Here is a 16,471-nt window from a genome sequence, read left to right on the forward strand (position 1 = left end):
TTCAGAGAAGGGATGATACTGAATGAATGACAGACTCTCATACAGTCCGAGAGACTCTCGCAAAGCGATTTAACTGAATCCCAAAGACAGAGGGTTACAGACGATTTGCCAGAATCCTATGAATTACCGGAATATTACAAATATGGAATGAATCTGACTCTGTCATATAGTGTCAGAGACTGAAAAATACAGGAATTGTATTTCAAAATTGATCCTATTTAGCAGGGTGATAGTGTCAAATAACCCGATGGAGCGAATCCTCAACGTGAAGATGGGGCCTTGTCTCCACAGGGACTGTGCAATGGTCACTCTGAACATATAGAGTATGGGAGACAGAGCTCCACATACTGAATCCTACTTTCCACACACCACTGACTGAAATATGATGCATTCCAAGAGCTGAATTATGTTGTCAACACTCACATAGGATGGCACATAGAATAAAATGGCGAGATCGTGGAAAATGTGGAGCGTTTTCCATGACCGGTAGCCTCCACTGGAAAAAGGCAGATCCAGCAGAGAGTATTCGCCCTCACCTCCAATGTGTCAACTCAGCCTTCAGCAGATTGATAAAGAGAATACTTGAGGAGCAGCTTCCTGACAGAATCGTTCGGAGTGACCATTGCCCAGTGCTGACTCAGCAACGGCAAACACTGGTCCCGTGTGTATTTTATTCTGTTCGCAGTGGAGGCCAACAAACCAAAAACAGCCCAATTTACCCAATCATCCCAGTACGACAAGCAAGGAACAAAAAAAGTTTATTTTAATTTTATTTTAGCAACTAAATGAAATTGAACAGGAATTACGAAGCGCATTGAGCTGATACAATAAGCTTCCGGTAACAGTTAGAAGCTGGTTTGAGTGAAAGCTGACTGTTGATTGGTTCGTTGGTCTCGGGGTCTGATTCTCGCTTCAAAACTTCCATTTGCGGTAAAGTGCGAGAGATCCCCGGTTCAAATCCGGGATGAGCCCAGTTTTTTTTAATCAGGAAGATCGATATGGTGTCGTTGACTGAAATCGGAAGTAGGGTTGAGCTCCAGAGAATATATCAATGCAGAGCACGTGAAGAAACGAACACGACATTTAAAGACCATTTGACCATGGTGTAGGACTCTGAATTTATTCCCATATATCAAGTAAAACAATCGAACGCTTGTGCATCCAGGCAGTTGGCTGAATGCAATGTTTGTCTGTATCCCGATAAACCTTTGATTTATTTGCTGAACAAGAATCTTTCAATCTCCGCGTTACAAAAAATCAATGTCCCGCTTCCGCCGCCTTCTGAGCCAGAGTTCCAAAGTCGTTCCGAGAGTGAGACATTTCCCAATCTCCGTCCGGAAAGGGAGACATCCTTGTTTTTCACTGCCCAGTAGTTCTGCTCTCACCCACAAGCAGAGACATCCTTTCCACGTCCACCTTGTCAAGACCATTCACAATCTGATGTACTTCAATCAGATCAACTGTCGCTCTTCACATCTCCACTGGAAACAAGTGCAGTCTGTCTGACCTTTCCTCAATAGAAAACCCGCTCATTACTGGCACCAATGGAGGAAACCTCCTCTGAACCTTACCATCTGTATTTACATCTTTCCCTAAATTTGGAAACCAAAACTGCACAGAATCAGCGAAATGTTATAGCTCCTGGAATAAAAGGAATAGCAGCAATATGGATATAAATATGGTTGAATAATCAGAAACAGAATGTAATTGTCAGTGGAGACTTTTCGGACTGGAAGAAGGTTTGTAGTGTTCCACATGGGTTCCTATTGGAACATTTGCTTTCCCAGCTGTATAATAATGTGCTAGATCATGGTGTCCACGGAACAGTTTCAAGGTTCGGGGATGTTACAAAACTTGGAAATTTTATAAACTGAGACGTGGACAGTCGAGAACTTCAAACGACCAAAGATTATTTTCCGTCTGGGGACGTGTGAGATGATGCATTTTGTTCGGAAAGAATAGAATCATAGAATTTACAGCTCAGTAGGTGGTCATTCGGACCATGGAATCTGCACCGGCTCTTCAAAGAGTACCCCACTGAAGCCCATACCTCCACCCTATCCCCGCGTCCCAGCAACTCCATCTAACCTCAGGGCAATTTAACATGACCAATCGACCTAACCTGCACATCTTTGGAGTGTGGGAGAGAACCGGAGGACCCGGAGGAAAACCACGCAGACACAGGGAGAACACAGACCATGGTCCGAGCGGGCATCTAACCTGAGACCCGGTGCTGTGAAGCCCTAGTGCTAACCACTATACTACCGTGCTGCCCCTCAAATATTTATGGGATGAAGGAGCAGAGAGAACTGGGTGTATGTGTGGATAGATCTTTGAAGGTAGCAGGACGGGTGGAGAGAGCAGGGAATAAAGCAAATCTTATTCTGGGCTTTATTGCTAGAAAAGAGAACAAGAGCAAGGAGGTTATGTTGAATTGGTACAAGGCACCAGTCAGACATCAGCTGGAATATTTTGCACAGCTCTGGGAGCCACAATATTCGAAGGCTGTGGACGTATTGTGCAGCGTGCAGAAGAGGGTTACAGGAATGGTTCCATTTATGATGATAGATGAGAGATGTTGGGAATGTTCTCATTGGAGAGGATAAGGCTGAGAGGAGATTTCATCGAGATGTTCAAAATCATGAGGCGGCTAGGCGGAGTATATAGTGAGACACATTTCCCCCGAGTAAAAAGAGCAAGAACGAGAGGACAGAGATGTCAGTTGATTTGCAAAGGAAGCAGATGTGATGTTTGAAAAAGAAACACTTTTGCGAGTGTCTCGGATCTGGAATGCACTAACTGGAAGTGTGGTGCAGGGAGCTTCAGCTGAGGCGTTCAAGAGAGCATCAGGTGATTACTTGAATAGAAAAAAAATGTAGAAATTCGGGGAAAGGGCAGGGGAATGGTATGAAGTCGTAATGCTTGTTTGGAGAGACGGTGCAAACACGATTGTCCAAAAGACCTCTTTCTGCGCTGTAACAATTCTCTGATCCTGTGATGTGGTTTCACCAATTGACTTTACAACTCAAGAATAACACCGTTACTTTTATGTTCAAATCCTCTCAGAATAAATATAGAATTCTACTCACCTTCTTAATTGCTTGTTGCACTGACACAGGGCAGCACGGAAGCAGGGCAACACGGTAGGATGGTGGTTAGCATAAATGCTTCACAGCGCCAGGGTCCCAGGTTCGATTTCGGTTTGGGTCACTGTCTGTGCGGAGTCTGCACATCCTCCCCGTGTGTGCGTGGGTTTCCTCCGGTGCTCCGGGTTCCTCCCACAGTCCAAAGATGTGCAGGTTAGATGGATTGTTGGGTAGGTTACTGGGTTATGGGGATAGGGTAGAGGTGTTAACCTTGGATAGGGTGCTCTTTCCAGGAGCTGGTGCAGACTCGATGGTCCAAATGGCCTCCTTCTGGACTGTAAATTCTATGAATTTCTGGTTTTCTCCCACAGTCCAAAGATGTGCGGGTTAGGTGGATTGGCCATGATAAATTTGGTGATGACACCAAGATTGGTGGTGTAGTGGATGAGGTGGAGGGCTGTTGAAGGCTGCAAAGAGACATTGATAGGATGCAGAGCTGGGCCGAAAAATGGCAGATGGAGTTTAACCCTGATCAGTGCGAGGTGATTCATTTTGGTGGAAAACATTTGAATGCGGATTACAGGGTCAACGGCAGTGTTCTGAGGAATGTGGAGGAACAGAGAGATCTTCGGGTTCATGTCCACAGATCTATGAAGGGGCTGTTTAGCTCACAGGGCTAATCGCTGGCTTTGAAAGCCGACCAAGACAAGCCAGCAGCACGGTTCGATTCCCGTAACAGCCTCCCCGAACAGGCGCTGGAATGTGGCGACTAGGGGCTTTTCACAGTAACTTCATTTGAAGCCTACTCGTGACAATAAGCGATTTTCATTCATTTCATTTTCAGGTTGCCACTCAAGTGGATAGAGCCGTGAAGATGGCTTATAGTGTGTTCATGTTTATTAACAGGGGGCTTGAGTTTAAGAGCCGTGGGGTTATGCTGCAACTATATATGACCCTGGTGAGACCACATTTGGAGTATTGTGTGCAGTTCTGGTCACCTCATTATGGGAAGGATGTGGACGCATTGGAAAGGGTGCAAAGGAGATTTACCAGGATGCTGCCTGGTTTGCAGGATAGATCTCATAAGGAATGGTTGAGGGAGCTAGGGCTTTTCACTTTGGAGTGGAGGAGGATGAGAGGCGACAAAATAAAGGTTTATAAGATCATGAGGGGGATAGATAGAGTGAACGTTCAGAGACTATTTCCTCGGGTTGATGTAGCTGTTACAAGGGAGCATAACTATAATATTCAGGGTGGGAGATATAGGAGGGATGTCCTAGGTAGGTTCTTTACTCAGAGTGGTTAGGGTGTGGAATGGACTGCCTGCTGTGATAGTGGAGTCGGACATTTTAGGAACTTTCAAGCGGTTATTGGATAGGCCCATGGAGCACACCAGAATGACAGGGAGTGGGATAGCTTGATCTTGGTTTTGGACAATGCTCGGCACAACATCGAGGGCCGAAGGGCCTGTTCTGTGCTGTACTGTTCTATGTTCTATGCCAAAGCGAAACCCTGCGCTTTTTACACATTGCTTTGGAGCTGCCAGGTCTATGTCACTCACTCAACCTCTCTGTATCCGTCTGTAAGCTGCTTCTGTCCTCTTCACAACATACTGCACTCACTATCTTTGTGTGATTTTCAGAACTACTCCACACAGTGAACTTATCCAGATATAAAATCCTGAAACAAGCAGAAAAACTCTGTGAGCCTGACGTGATTTAACACGCAGCCTTCGGATCGGCATTCAGACGCGCTACCGTGCGCCACAACACCTCCTGTCGAAGATTAAATCTCAATGCTGACAGATTTCCTCATTTACACCTTGATTGTATTCTGTAAAATGAAGATCAGAAGAGAATCATGAAAGGGAACAGAATATTCGCTCCCTCTCTCCTTTCCTTCTTTACTTTCTGTGGATTTACATCTAATGGAAGAGTAAGAGGAAAAACAAATAACTAGAGAGCAGAAACAGAACATTATCCTGTGTGGTCAAATTATTCTCAAATGTCTCAATATATTGAGTGACTGAGAAACACTTTTGCCTTTAGAGTTCACAATGAACCCGAATCTGATTGAATCCACGAATGATAGAGTTTTATTTCCTTTTGATTTGAATCGGTGAGATGCTACAAACTGTGGATCAACAGTGAGCCAAGTACAAGGGAGCAGTTCCATCCTTTCTTTTCTTCCTACATTGTTCTCTCCGTGTCTCCTTTCTGTCCCAGGTGCTAAAATGGCGAGAATTCCTATTTGATTTCCTTTTCATTCGGAGTTTTATCAATTCCAAACGATATTGAACATTCCAATCGAATGCATTTGGTATTCCCCATTGTTATTCCAAGTGTTTATTGTGTTGCATTCTCTCACTGTCTGTTTATGATCAATGTTCCGTCTCACTGTCTGTTCTGGTGAAGATCAGCGGCATCTCCCGCCTTGCAGCCTTCAAGTTGCTATTTGCCAATCATAGAAACATAGACAATAGGAGAAAGAAGAGGCCATTCTGCTCTTCCGAGCCTTCTCTGCCATTCATTGTGATCATGGCTGATCATCCAACTCAATAGGCTGCACCCTCCTTCCCCCGCCTCCCCTCCCGTATTGCTGATTGCATTCGCCCCACGTGGTTTTCAAACTGTTTATTGAAAATATAGTGGTTTTGCCTTAACAAATTCCAGTGGGAGCAAACTCCAACCTGACCAAACTGCGTAGACATTTATACTCTTCTCCATCCAACACGGTCTACCCCATATCCTCAGATTCTGACCCCTGGATTCTGAACATCCCACCATCACGAACATTCTTCTTGCATCTCCTCTATCCTGTCCTTTTGGAATTCAGTGGCTTTCTATGAGACCCCCCTCATTCTTCTGATTGCCAGCGAATACGCTCGCCACCGCTCAATCTCTACATACGTCAGACCTTTAATCCCAGGAATCAGTCTGCTGTACCTTCTCTGCGCTCCCTCTACAGAAACAACACCCTTTCTCAGAGAAGGAGACCAAATGTACACACGATATTCCAGACATGATCTCACAAAGCCCTGTATAATTGCCCCAAGACATTCCTGCTCCTGCACTGAAATCCTATCGTGATCAAGGCCAACATACTGTTGGCTTCCTTCAATGCCTGCTCCACCTGCAAGCTTACCCTCAGCCACAGGTGTATGAGGACACTCAGGTCTCGATGCACATTCCCCTCTCCTATTCATGGACATTCAGATGATGATCTGCCTTCCTGGTTTTGCTCCCAAAGTGGATAACCTCACATTTTTATAAATTATACATTCATCTGTCATTGATTTTCCCACTCACCAAACTCATGCGGAGGTTGAACAATTCATCCTGTCAGTTGGCCTTTCATAATAGTTGGATTCCAGCTTCCGTGACTATCAGTGTGGAGTTTGAACGTTGTCCCCGTGTCTACGTGGGATTTTTTCTGGGTCCTCCTGTCTCCTCCCACAGTCTAACGATGTGTAGGTTAGGTGGCTTCGTCATGAGCAAGTGCGGGGTTACGGGGAGAAGCGGAGGAGTGGGCCCAGGGCGAGTGCGCTTTCGGAAGTTCGGTGCAGACTCAAGAGGCCGAATGTCCTGCAGGGATTCTCTGGATAACAAATTAGAATCGTAATAACTCCGATATTGACAGGATTTTGAACGCGTCTGAGTGATGTCCATCATGATGCGATCAAATGTTTGTATCTTTCAGTCTTTCCGCGGTGTTTTATTTACAATGTGTAGAAACGTGTTGGACATGGTGTTGAAGTGTTTCCCATCAGTCCATTCACAACAATCCTTCAGCTGATATGATGGAAATGTAATTTGCTGGCAGAAACGATATTTCCAACATTTCACATCTGGCTGCACATCAGGACCAATGTATATGGACAACCTTCTTCCGTTAGTTATTGCGGATGTTAAAAGTCCATGAGATGGTTTGGTGAAGTCAGGTTACATGGCGAGTTGGAAGAGAGGTGAAGGTGATGCGCTGCTAATCCATTGTGCTTTGCATCTGCGGGTCTGAATCCATCCCCGTTGTTGATCCATTTCCTGCGTCTCCGCGTTGGGCCACTTATTGAGGGTCACCTGATGATTGGTGTAGTGTATCCGGATCTAGGATGGAGTTTAGATTCCGAGTTCAACTGGCCTGAGGAGTGAATTGTCTTGCACAAATCTCTATACTGATATTACTAATCCTCTGTCTGATAATCGATTTAAATCACGACACCAGCTTTAGGCATGAGTTTGGCACCATGAAAACATGCGGCTTCAGAAGCTCCAAAACAGCCGCCAGCTTCATCTGGTGCACTGCTGGCAGATTTTGTCTTTCCAGAAACGGCCGCTCAGCCGTGAAAACAAGTTCATCAGATGATCTAATTACACTGTAAGACGTGTCATGTGAGAGTACCTTTAAGAAGAGAATGTTTTAGCAATGTACCTTTAAGAAATGGAGCAGCTTATATTACTGAGCTGATGTCAGAGGGTGGGGGAGCTGAATGGTGGGATTTATTCCCTGTCCCAAAGATTATTTCGGGCCTCTGGATTCCCAATCCAGTGACATAATCTTTCATCCCTCTGAACAAAAAACAGTTGATTCAGCTGATTGTTAAACATCTTAGGGCAGTGGGCCGATGAATGGCAGATGGAGTTTAATTTGGATAAATGGGTGGTGATGCATTTTGGTCGATCAAATCAGGGATTGACCTACTCAGTTAATGGGAGGGAGTTGGGGGGAATTACAGAACAAACAGATCTAGGGGTACAGGTTCACAGCTCCTTGAAGGTGGTGTCACAGGTGGACAGGGTGGTGAGGAAGGCATTCAGCATGCTGGGTTTCAAGGTCACAATATTGAATACAAGAGTTAGGATGTCTTGTTCAAGTGGTACAAGACATTGGTAAGACCACACATGAAATATTGTGTTCAGTTCTGGTCAGCCTATTTCCGGAAGGATATTGTTAAACTAGAAAGAGTGCGGAAATGATTTACAAGGATGCTACCAGGACTTGATGGTCTGAGTGAAAAGTGGAGGCTGGATCGGCTGGGACTTTTTTTCCTGGAGCGTAGGAGGTTTCGGGTCATGTCATAGAGATCTATGAAATAAGGAGGAGCATAAATAAGGTAATGAGGAGCATCTGGAACGGGCTGCCAGAGGCAGTGGGAGGGGCGGGGATCATTTTGTCTTTTAAAAATCAGTGAGAATGTTACATGGTGAGGGTGGGTATAGATGGATATGGGCCAAATGCAGGAAAGTGGGACTAGCTTAGTGATAGAAACTGGGCGGCATTAACAAGCTGGGCCGAAGGGCTGTTTCCATGCTGCAAATATCTATGGCTCTATGGCTGCCTGTCTTTCTGACTATATTAGAATTTCCTCCGCAGAATTTTATTGAACCGATTGATACATAATATTTTATTCTACACTTTATCCAAGTCAAACAGATGCTGTGGATTCATGGATTCAATCAAGGGCTAAACAAAATACTAGGATTAAAGCGACTCGAATGAACAATGTTACAAGAAATTGTATTCCAATAAAAGCCCTGCAATGTTTGGATGGAAAGGTGGAACTTTGAGCTGAGGGAAAACTCGGCTGTCAGCAAGTTCCACCGATTTCTGTCTAAAACGACCGCGGCAGGACTCGAACCTGCAATCTTCTGATATCATCATCAAATATCACCGAAGTCAGACGCCTTATCCATTAGGCCACACAGCCTGTAAGCCTACAAGCAGCGAGTCAATATTTATCCCACTTGAATAAATACTGTGATTATATCTGTTTCCATAGAAACCAGTGCAATGCAGAAAGTGGCCATTCGGCCCACCGAGTCTGCGCTGACCCTCCAATCCTGCACCCCACTCATGTGATGGAGAGCGTATATCAGGGGTTGGAATTGGAGGGCAGAGTTGCTCCATCGGACACAATATTCCAGTGGAGGGCAGGTGGGTGAGCCTTCGGAGGGTCAGTATATGCTCGTTGTGCCGAATGGTCTTCTTTTGCACTGTATGGATTCTATGATTCTATGACAGTAGCGGGCTGAGGCGGAGAAGCCCTTGTGCCATACTGCCCACTCCTGACACCATGGAGAAATTCTGATCTCTCAAAGACTGGCGACCAAGGACTTGTAACAAAAAATAATGTATTTCCTGTTTGAGCAGCTGCTCCAGGCTTGTGCTCTGAGCGCGATCCGGGGAGAACAGCTGATCATTGTGGATGCGTCATCACGTAACCACGTGACCATTCGGTCTGCACAGGTCTCCTTCTGTGCTGTCAGTTTCTCTGATTGAATTGCTTTAATTTGGATCTAGACTGGGAAGTTCGGTGCTGTTCCATGTGAAGCAAAAATGAACTTCTAGGATATTTCCAATGTAACTGATTTTCTTCCGCAAACAATTGAATCAGTGGAATTGTGCGTTTGGGGAGCCGGGAATTTCGAGTCTCTCAAGGCTTCTCACAAAATCCAATGGTCATTTTTAAGGCCGATTCAGCCGCTCCTCACATAAACACCGGGGCACCGTTCATCGCAGGAATGCAAGAACTTCCTGGAGTGATTCCAGGCTGGTTTTATAATGTTTTGTATCCACTACATTATTAATGAATGACCTACTGAACATAGCTGCGATGACCGAGTGGTTATGGACTTTCCCCAGCAGGTTCGAGCCCTGCTCCCAGCGACTGTGACCGAAGAATTAATCGGAATTTAAGTAAACGCTTCGATACAAATTTCGCTGCTTAGCAAATTCTAACTCCTCAGGAAGAGGGTTAATAATATTTATGGCACCAGCCTGGCTAGCTCAGTCGGTAGAGCATGGGACTCTTAATCCCAGGGTCGTGGGTTTGAGCCCCACGTTGGGCGCTTCCCTATTGTTATCCGTGAATGTTCAGGTGAACGAACTGGACTGGAAATCCACTAATCTTTCCTGTCAAGATATGGTAAATCTGGAACTTGGTCTCAGTCACAGCGGAGAAAGGTTTTGCTTCAGACGGATAATATTTCCACAACCGGGAACACATTTCCACAACAGAGAGAACAGTTGCACAGCAGAGAGAGCAGAGACCACAGTTGCACAGCAGGAAATGCATTTAAGTGCCTAGCTTTGTTATCCGAAATAACCAGTTTGTCCATCTCAGAATCTTGTTGGTTTGCGCGGCACCTTTTGTGTGTGCCATTGTGTGTGTGCCCTGATAGTCTCTTCCTGCTTCTCTGTGTGTCTTTCTCTGTCTGTTCCAGCCGTGCTGATGTTTCCTGTTATTCCCCAGCAAAGGTGAGCTTCATAACACGTGGGTTTTCGTTGAAGAAAACAATGGAGCAGGTGAATAGTTATCTCGCTACCGCAGAGCAGTAATTGTGAATACAGTAGCTTTAAGGAGCAGAGTGGCGCAGCGGAAGCGTGCTGGGCCCATAACCCAGAGGTCGATGGATCGAAACCATCCTCTGCTATTTATATTCTCACTCACACCAAAAGCAAACATGTCGCGATCACGCTGCAGAACATCCGCCTTTCCTTTCAGTAAATTAGTATCAAAGTCTTGCTTCCAGTGTGATCCGGACATTTGTCCCAGGAATGAAGCAGACAGCATTACAACATTGTGAAGCTCAAAGTAGCAAAATAGGGAATCTCTTCAATTGCCTCTCTGAGGGAAACAGACAACATCTGCTGTGGTGTGTGAGTATTATTGATGCCAATATCACATCTCCACTGACTGGAATGGGTTCTGTTTCATTAACACAGTCATGGCATTTGGTAAAGGAGATTTTCAGTGTTTTCAAATTATTTAACAGCCAGAAGGGGAAATGTTTATGTAATAACTTCCAGGAATACCCCCCAGAGGGGTAATAAGGATATATAACAATATCCAATAATAAACCACAATAGAAACCGAGATCACAGTTTCCCCTCTCGGACGGATGTGAACAATCCAACCAGACTATTTACAACAAGGGAAGATTCCTGCCTCCAGCCACCTCACTTTCTCCAGGCTTTCTTCCTCAGTTCGAAACCCACGGAATCACGCAAACGCTTCCGATCAAATTATTATTGCGATGGCCGGGAATCAAACCCACATCAACTGCTTGGAAGGCAGCGATGCTCACAAGTTTTCCGACATTTGTCAGTTGTAATGAAGTGCTTCGAGAGGCTGATCATGAAGCGCATCACTTCCATACTCCCGGAACGCCTTGACCCACTTCAATTTGCATACCGTCGCAACCGGTCCACATCAGACGCCATTTCCCTGGCCCTACACTCATCCCTAGAGCATCTCGAAAACAAGGACTCCTACATCAGACTCCTATTTATTGACTACAGCTCCGCCTTCAACACCATAATCCCAGCCAAGCTCATATCAAAGCTCCAAAACCTAGGACTTGGCTCTCCACTCTGCAACTGGACCCTTTCTGACCAACAGACCACAGTCAGTAAGAATGAACACCAACACCTCCTCCACAATAGTCCTCAATACCGGTACCCCGCAAGGCTGCGTACTTAGCCCCCTACTCTACTCCCTGTACACACACGACTGCATGGCAAAACTTGGTTCGAACTCCATCTACAAGTTTGCTGACGATACGACCATAGTGGGCCGGATCTCGAATAACGACGAGTCTGAATACAGGAGGGAGATAGAGAACCTAGCGGCGTGGTGTAACAACAACAATCTCTCCCTTAATGCCAGCAAAACTAAAGAGCTGGTCATCGACTTCAGGAAGCAAAGTACTGTACACACCCCTGTCAGCATCAACGGAGCCGAGGTAGAGATGGTGAGCAGTTTCAAATTCCTAGGGGTGCACATCACCAAAAATCTATCCTGGTCCACTCACGTCGACGCTATCACCAAGAAAGCACAACAGCGCCTATACTTCCTCAGGAAACTAAGGAAATTCGGCATGTCCACATTAACCCTTACCAACTTTTACAGATGCAATATAGAGAGCATCCGATCGGGCTGCATCACAGCCTGGTATGGCAATTGCTCGGCCCAGGACCGCAAGGAACTTCAGAGAGTCGTGAATACCGCCCAGTCCATCACACGAACCTGCCTCCCATCCATTGATTCCATCTACACCTCCCGCTGCCGGGGGAAAGCAGGCAGCATAATCAAAGATCCCTCCCACCCGGCGTACTCACTTTTCAAACTTCTTCCATCGGGCAGGAGATTCAGAAGTCTGAGAACACGCACGAACAGACTCAAAAACAGCTTCTTCCCCACTGTCACCAGACTCCTAAATGACCCTCTTATGGACTGACCTCATTAACACTACACCCATGTCTGCTTCATCCGATGCCAATGCTTATGTAGTTACATTGTATATATTGTGTTGCCCTATTATGTATTCTCAGGTATTTTCTTGAATTCTGTTTAATTCCCTTTTCTTCCCATGTACTGAATGATCTGTTGAGCTGCTTGCAGAAAAATACTTTTCACTGTACCTCGGTACACATGACAATAAACAAATCCAATCCAATCCATCACTTACTGTCAAATATTACGTCCTTTTGATGCTTTGCATTAGTTTGATAAATTGTTTCCTAAAAAACTTCTTTCTATGTTTATGTTATTTCACTCCAATTAAAAATGTTCCTCAATGAAAGTGTCCGTGTCGGACGGCTCCTGTTCAGCCAGGAGATGGCACCAGTCCACAATAAATGTATTTATTTCTGATGTTCTGTGTGTCATTACATAGGACTCTTGCTCTGGCCTGAGACCTCACCTTGTCCTTGTGTCCCGATGCCGCCGTTTACACCCTGTTTAAGTAATCATAGAACCCCTCCACTGCAGAAGGAGACCATTCGGCCCATCCAGTCTGCACTGACCCTCGGAAAGCGCACCCCAACTCGGCGCAATCCCCTCCGATCCGTTTGGATACATCAGGTCGCAGTCTCCTCTGGAGGCGAGGGTTCGAATCCCACTCCTGACATTGACATTGATTCTCAGCTGTGATAAAATGTGAGAGGTCCCGGGTTCAAAAATCCGGAGGAGCCCGGATGGTGTCATTGACTGAAATCGGGAGGAAGGTGGCGCTCCAGTGAAGGTATTGCAGCGAATATTTCAGTGCAGAACACGTGAAGAAATGAAAGCGATATTTTAAGACCGTTTCACCATGGTGTGGAACTGATATATCAAATAAAAACCGCACCCAGTGCTTGTGCACCCAGGTAACTGGCTGAATGGAATGGTTGTATGTAAGCCCGATAAATCTTTGATTTATTTGCTGAACAAGAATTTCCCCATCTCCGCCTTAAAAATAATCAATGTCCCGCTTCCTGCCGCCTTCTGAGGCAGAGTTCCAAAGACGCACAACTCTCTGACAGTGAGAAATTTCCTCATCTCCGTCCGAAAAGGGCAACATCCTTGTTTTTAACTGACCAGTAGTTCTGGTCTCACTCATGGGCAGCAAGGTGGGAATCGAACCTGGGGCCATGAAGCAACTGTGCTAACCACTGTGTTACCATGCTGCCCAAACAGTTGGTTCAATATTCTCAGATAATAATATGGAAACGCCCAACGTGCGGCTCGAACCCTCGACCCTGGGATGTGGAGGCCCATGCTCTACCGACTGAACTAGCCGAATCCCCTGATATTTAATGAAACTGCTGAAAAATATAAACTGAGGCGGTAAATCTGATATAGGCCGGAAAAAATTACCAGCATTGTGGTTTTGAACAGAATCTTTTCGACAACATTCCCACACAGGAAGAAATTCCTGGAACACGGTGAGCCTGACGTGATTTGAACACGCAACCTTCTGTCAGACGCGCTACCGTTGCGCCACAAGCCCAACTGATGAGCAATTAGAGTTTCTCCTCATAGATTCATGTTTTATTTACACCCAACCGTGCGAAATAGGGTTGTGGGGGGGTACATGTGGGAGGTGTTGGAAAGGTTTGGGTTCGGGGAGGGGTTTGTCAGCTGGGTGAGGCTGTTGTGTGAGGCCCTGATGGCGAGCGTAGCCACGAATAGGAGGAGATCGGAGTACTTTCGGTTGTACCGGGGGACGAGATAGGGGTGTCCCCTGTCCCCCTTGCTCTTTGCGTTGGCAATTGAGCCCCTGGCTATGGCGTTGAGGGAGTCAAGGAATTGGAGGGGTCTGGTGCAGGGTGGGGAGGAACACCGAGTATCATTATATGCGGATGACTTGTTGCTATATGTGGCGGACCCAGTGGGGGGAATGCCGGAGGTGATGAAGATTCTTAGGGAATTTGGGGGCTTTTCTGGGTACAAGCTCAACCTGGGTAAGATTGAGCTGTTCGTTGTGCACCCGGGGGATCAAGAGGAGGGGATTGGTAGGCTCCCACTGAAAATGGCAGGGAGGAGCTTTTGGTACCTGGGAGTCCAGGTGGCTAGGAGCTGGGGGGCCCTTCACAAACTTAACCTCACTAGGCTGGTGGAGCAAATGGAGGAGGAGTTCAAAAGATGGGACATGTTGCAGTTGTCGTTGGTGGGCAGGGTGCAGTCCGTCAAGATGACGGTGCTCCCGAGGTTTTTGTTCCTCTTCCAGTGCCTCCCCATCCTTATCCCGAAGGCCTTTTTGAGTAGGGTCAACAGGAGTATTACAGGATTTGTATGGGCGCATGGGACTCCGAGGGTGAGAAGGGTGTTTTTGGAGCGGGGCAAGGATAGGGGGGGGGCTGCCATTGCCCAACCTCTGTGGGTACTATTGGGCTGCCAACGCAGCGATGGTGCGTAAGATGGTGATGGATGGGGAGGGGGCAGCATGGAAGAGGATGGAGATGGCATCTTGTGTGGGCATGAGCCTAGACGCGCTGGTAACGGCACTGCTGCCGCTCCCTCCAACGAGGTATACCACGAGCCCGGTGGTGGCGGCTACCCTCAAAAGTTGGGGGCAATGGAGGCGGCATAGGCGGGAGGCGGGGGGCTCGATGGAGTCCCCAATACGGGGAATCACCGATTTGTACCAGGGAGCATCGATGGCGGGTTTCTTGGTTGGCACAGGGTAGGTATTAGGAGGTTGAGGGACCTGTTTGTGGATGGGAGGTTTGTGAGCCTGGGTGAGTTAGAGGGGAAGGTTGGGCTCCCCCCCGGGGAACATGTTTAGGTACATGCAGGTTAGGGCGTTTGCCAGGCGGCAGATGGAGGGGTTCCCTCTGCTGCCCCCACGTGGGGTACGGGACAGGGTGCTCTCGGGGGTGTGGGTTGGAGGGGGGAGGATTTTGGACGTGTACCACGTCATGCAGGAGGTGGATGAGGCCACGGTGGAGGAGCTGAAGGATAAATGGGAAGAGGAGCTTGGTGAGGAGATTGAGGAGGGGACGTGGGCGGATGCCCTGGAAAGAGTGAATTCCTCCTCTTCCTGTGCGAGGCTTAGCCTTATACAGTTCAAGGTTCTACATAGGGCCCACATGACCGGGACGAGGATAAGTAGGTTTTACGGGGGCAAAGGCAGGTGTGCTAGGTGCTCGGGGAGCCCAGCAAACCATGCCCATATGTTCTGGGCATGCCCAACGCTGGGGGAATTTTGGAAGGGGGTAGCAAGGACGGTGTCGAGGGTGGTAGGATCCAGGGTCAAGCCAGGCTGGGGACTCGCAATTTTTGGGGTTGCAGTGGAGCCGGGAGTGCAGGAGGCGAAAGAGGCCGGTGTTCTGGCCTTTACGTCCCTAGTAGCCCGGCGGAGGATTCTGCTTCAGTGGAAGGATGCGAGGCCCCCAATCGTGGAGGCCTGGATCAATGTTATGGTGGGGTTCATCAAGTTGGAGAGGGTGAAAATTGCCCTGAGGGGATCAGTACAGGGGTTCTTTAGGCGGTGGCAGCCTTTCCTTGACTTCCTGGTGGAACGGTAGGGAAATAGGCCGGCAGCAGCAGCAATCCGGGGGCGGGGGGCTTGTTTCGGGGGAGGGCGGTGGGGGGGGGGGGGGGGCTTGTTTCGGGGGTGGGCGGTGGGGGGGGGGCTTGTTTCAGGGGAGGGCGGGGGGGGGGGGGGCTTGTTTCGGGGGAGGGGAGGAATGTGTAAATGTGTATATGTGTTTATTGAATATGCTGGGTGCTTATATATTTCTTCTTTTTGTGGCTACTGGGGGGTGGGGGTTGGGTTTTGGGGTTATTATGTTTTTCTTTTTTGTTGTTGTTAATAATGCTTTTGTGTTGTTATTTTCTGTTTTTGATATTTTTTGAAAATTTCAATAAAAATTAAAAAATAAAAAGAACATTGAATGCCTGGCGGGGTACAGTGAGGGGGGGGGGAGCACAGGGTTTCTCTCTATGCATCTTCAGGAGGTGGCAGCAGGCAGGGATTGAGAGATTTGGGGATTTATTTATCCAGGAGGGCTTTCCGACCTTGAAGACACGAGGTGAGGAGTTTGAGCTACCGGGCGGCAATGGGTTTCGATATCTTCAGGTCCGGGACTTTGTCCGGAGGCAGCTTCCAAGCTTCCCTCGC

General features: G+C 47.2%; 3 non-coding genes across 3 annotated transcripts; 2 read left to right on the forward strand and 1 right to left on the reverse strand.

The window, feature by feature from the left end:
- Positions 1–8,700: 8,700 nt before the first annotated feature.
- Positions 8,701–8,790, reverse strand: trnar-ucg. Its single transcript is given in 2 exon segments — positions 8,701–8,736; positions 8,754–8,790. It is a non-coding gene; the product is annotated as a tRNA-Arg (tRNA).
- Positions 8,791–9,858: 1,068 nt separating this feature from the next.
- trnak-cuu lies at positions 9,859–9,931 on the forward strand. Its single transcript has one exon. It is a non-coding gene; the product is annotated as a tRNA-Lys (tRNA).
- A 513-nt stretch (positions 9,932–10,444) lies between these two features.
- Positions 10,445–10,516, forward strand: trnam-cau. Its single transcript has one exon. It is a non-coding gene; the product is annotated as a tRNA-Met (tRNA).
- The last annotated feature ends 5,955 nt before the right edge of the window (positions 10,517–16,471 follow it).

This window comes from Scyliorhinus canicula, chromosome 27, assembly GCF_902713615.1.
Source record: "Scyliorhinus canicula chromosome 27, sScyCan1.1, whole genome shotgun sequence".
NCBI lineage: Eukaryota > Metazoa > Chordata > Chondrichthyes > Carcharhiniformes > Scyliorhinidae > Scyliorhinus > Scyliorhinus canicula.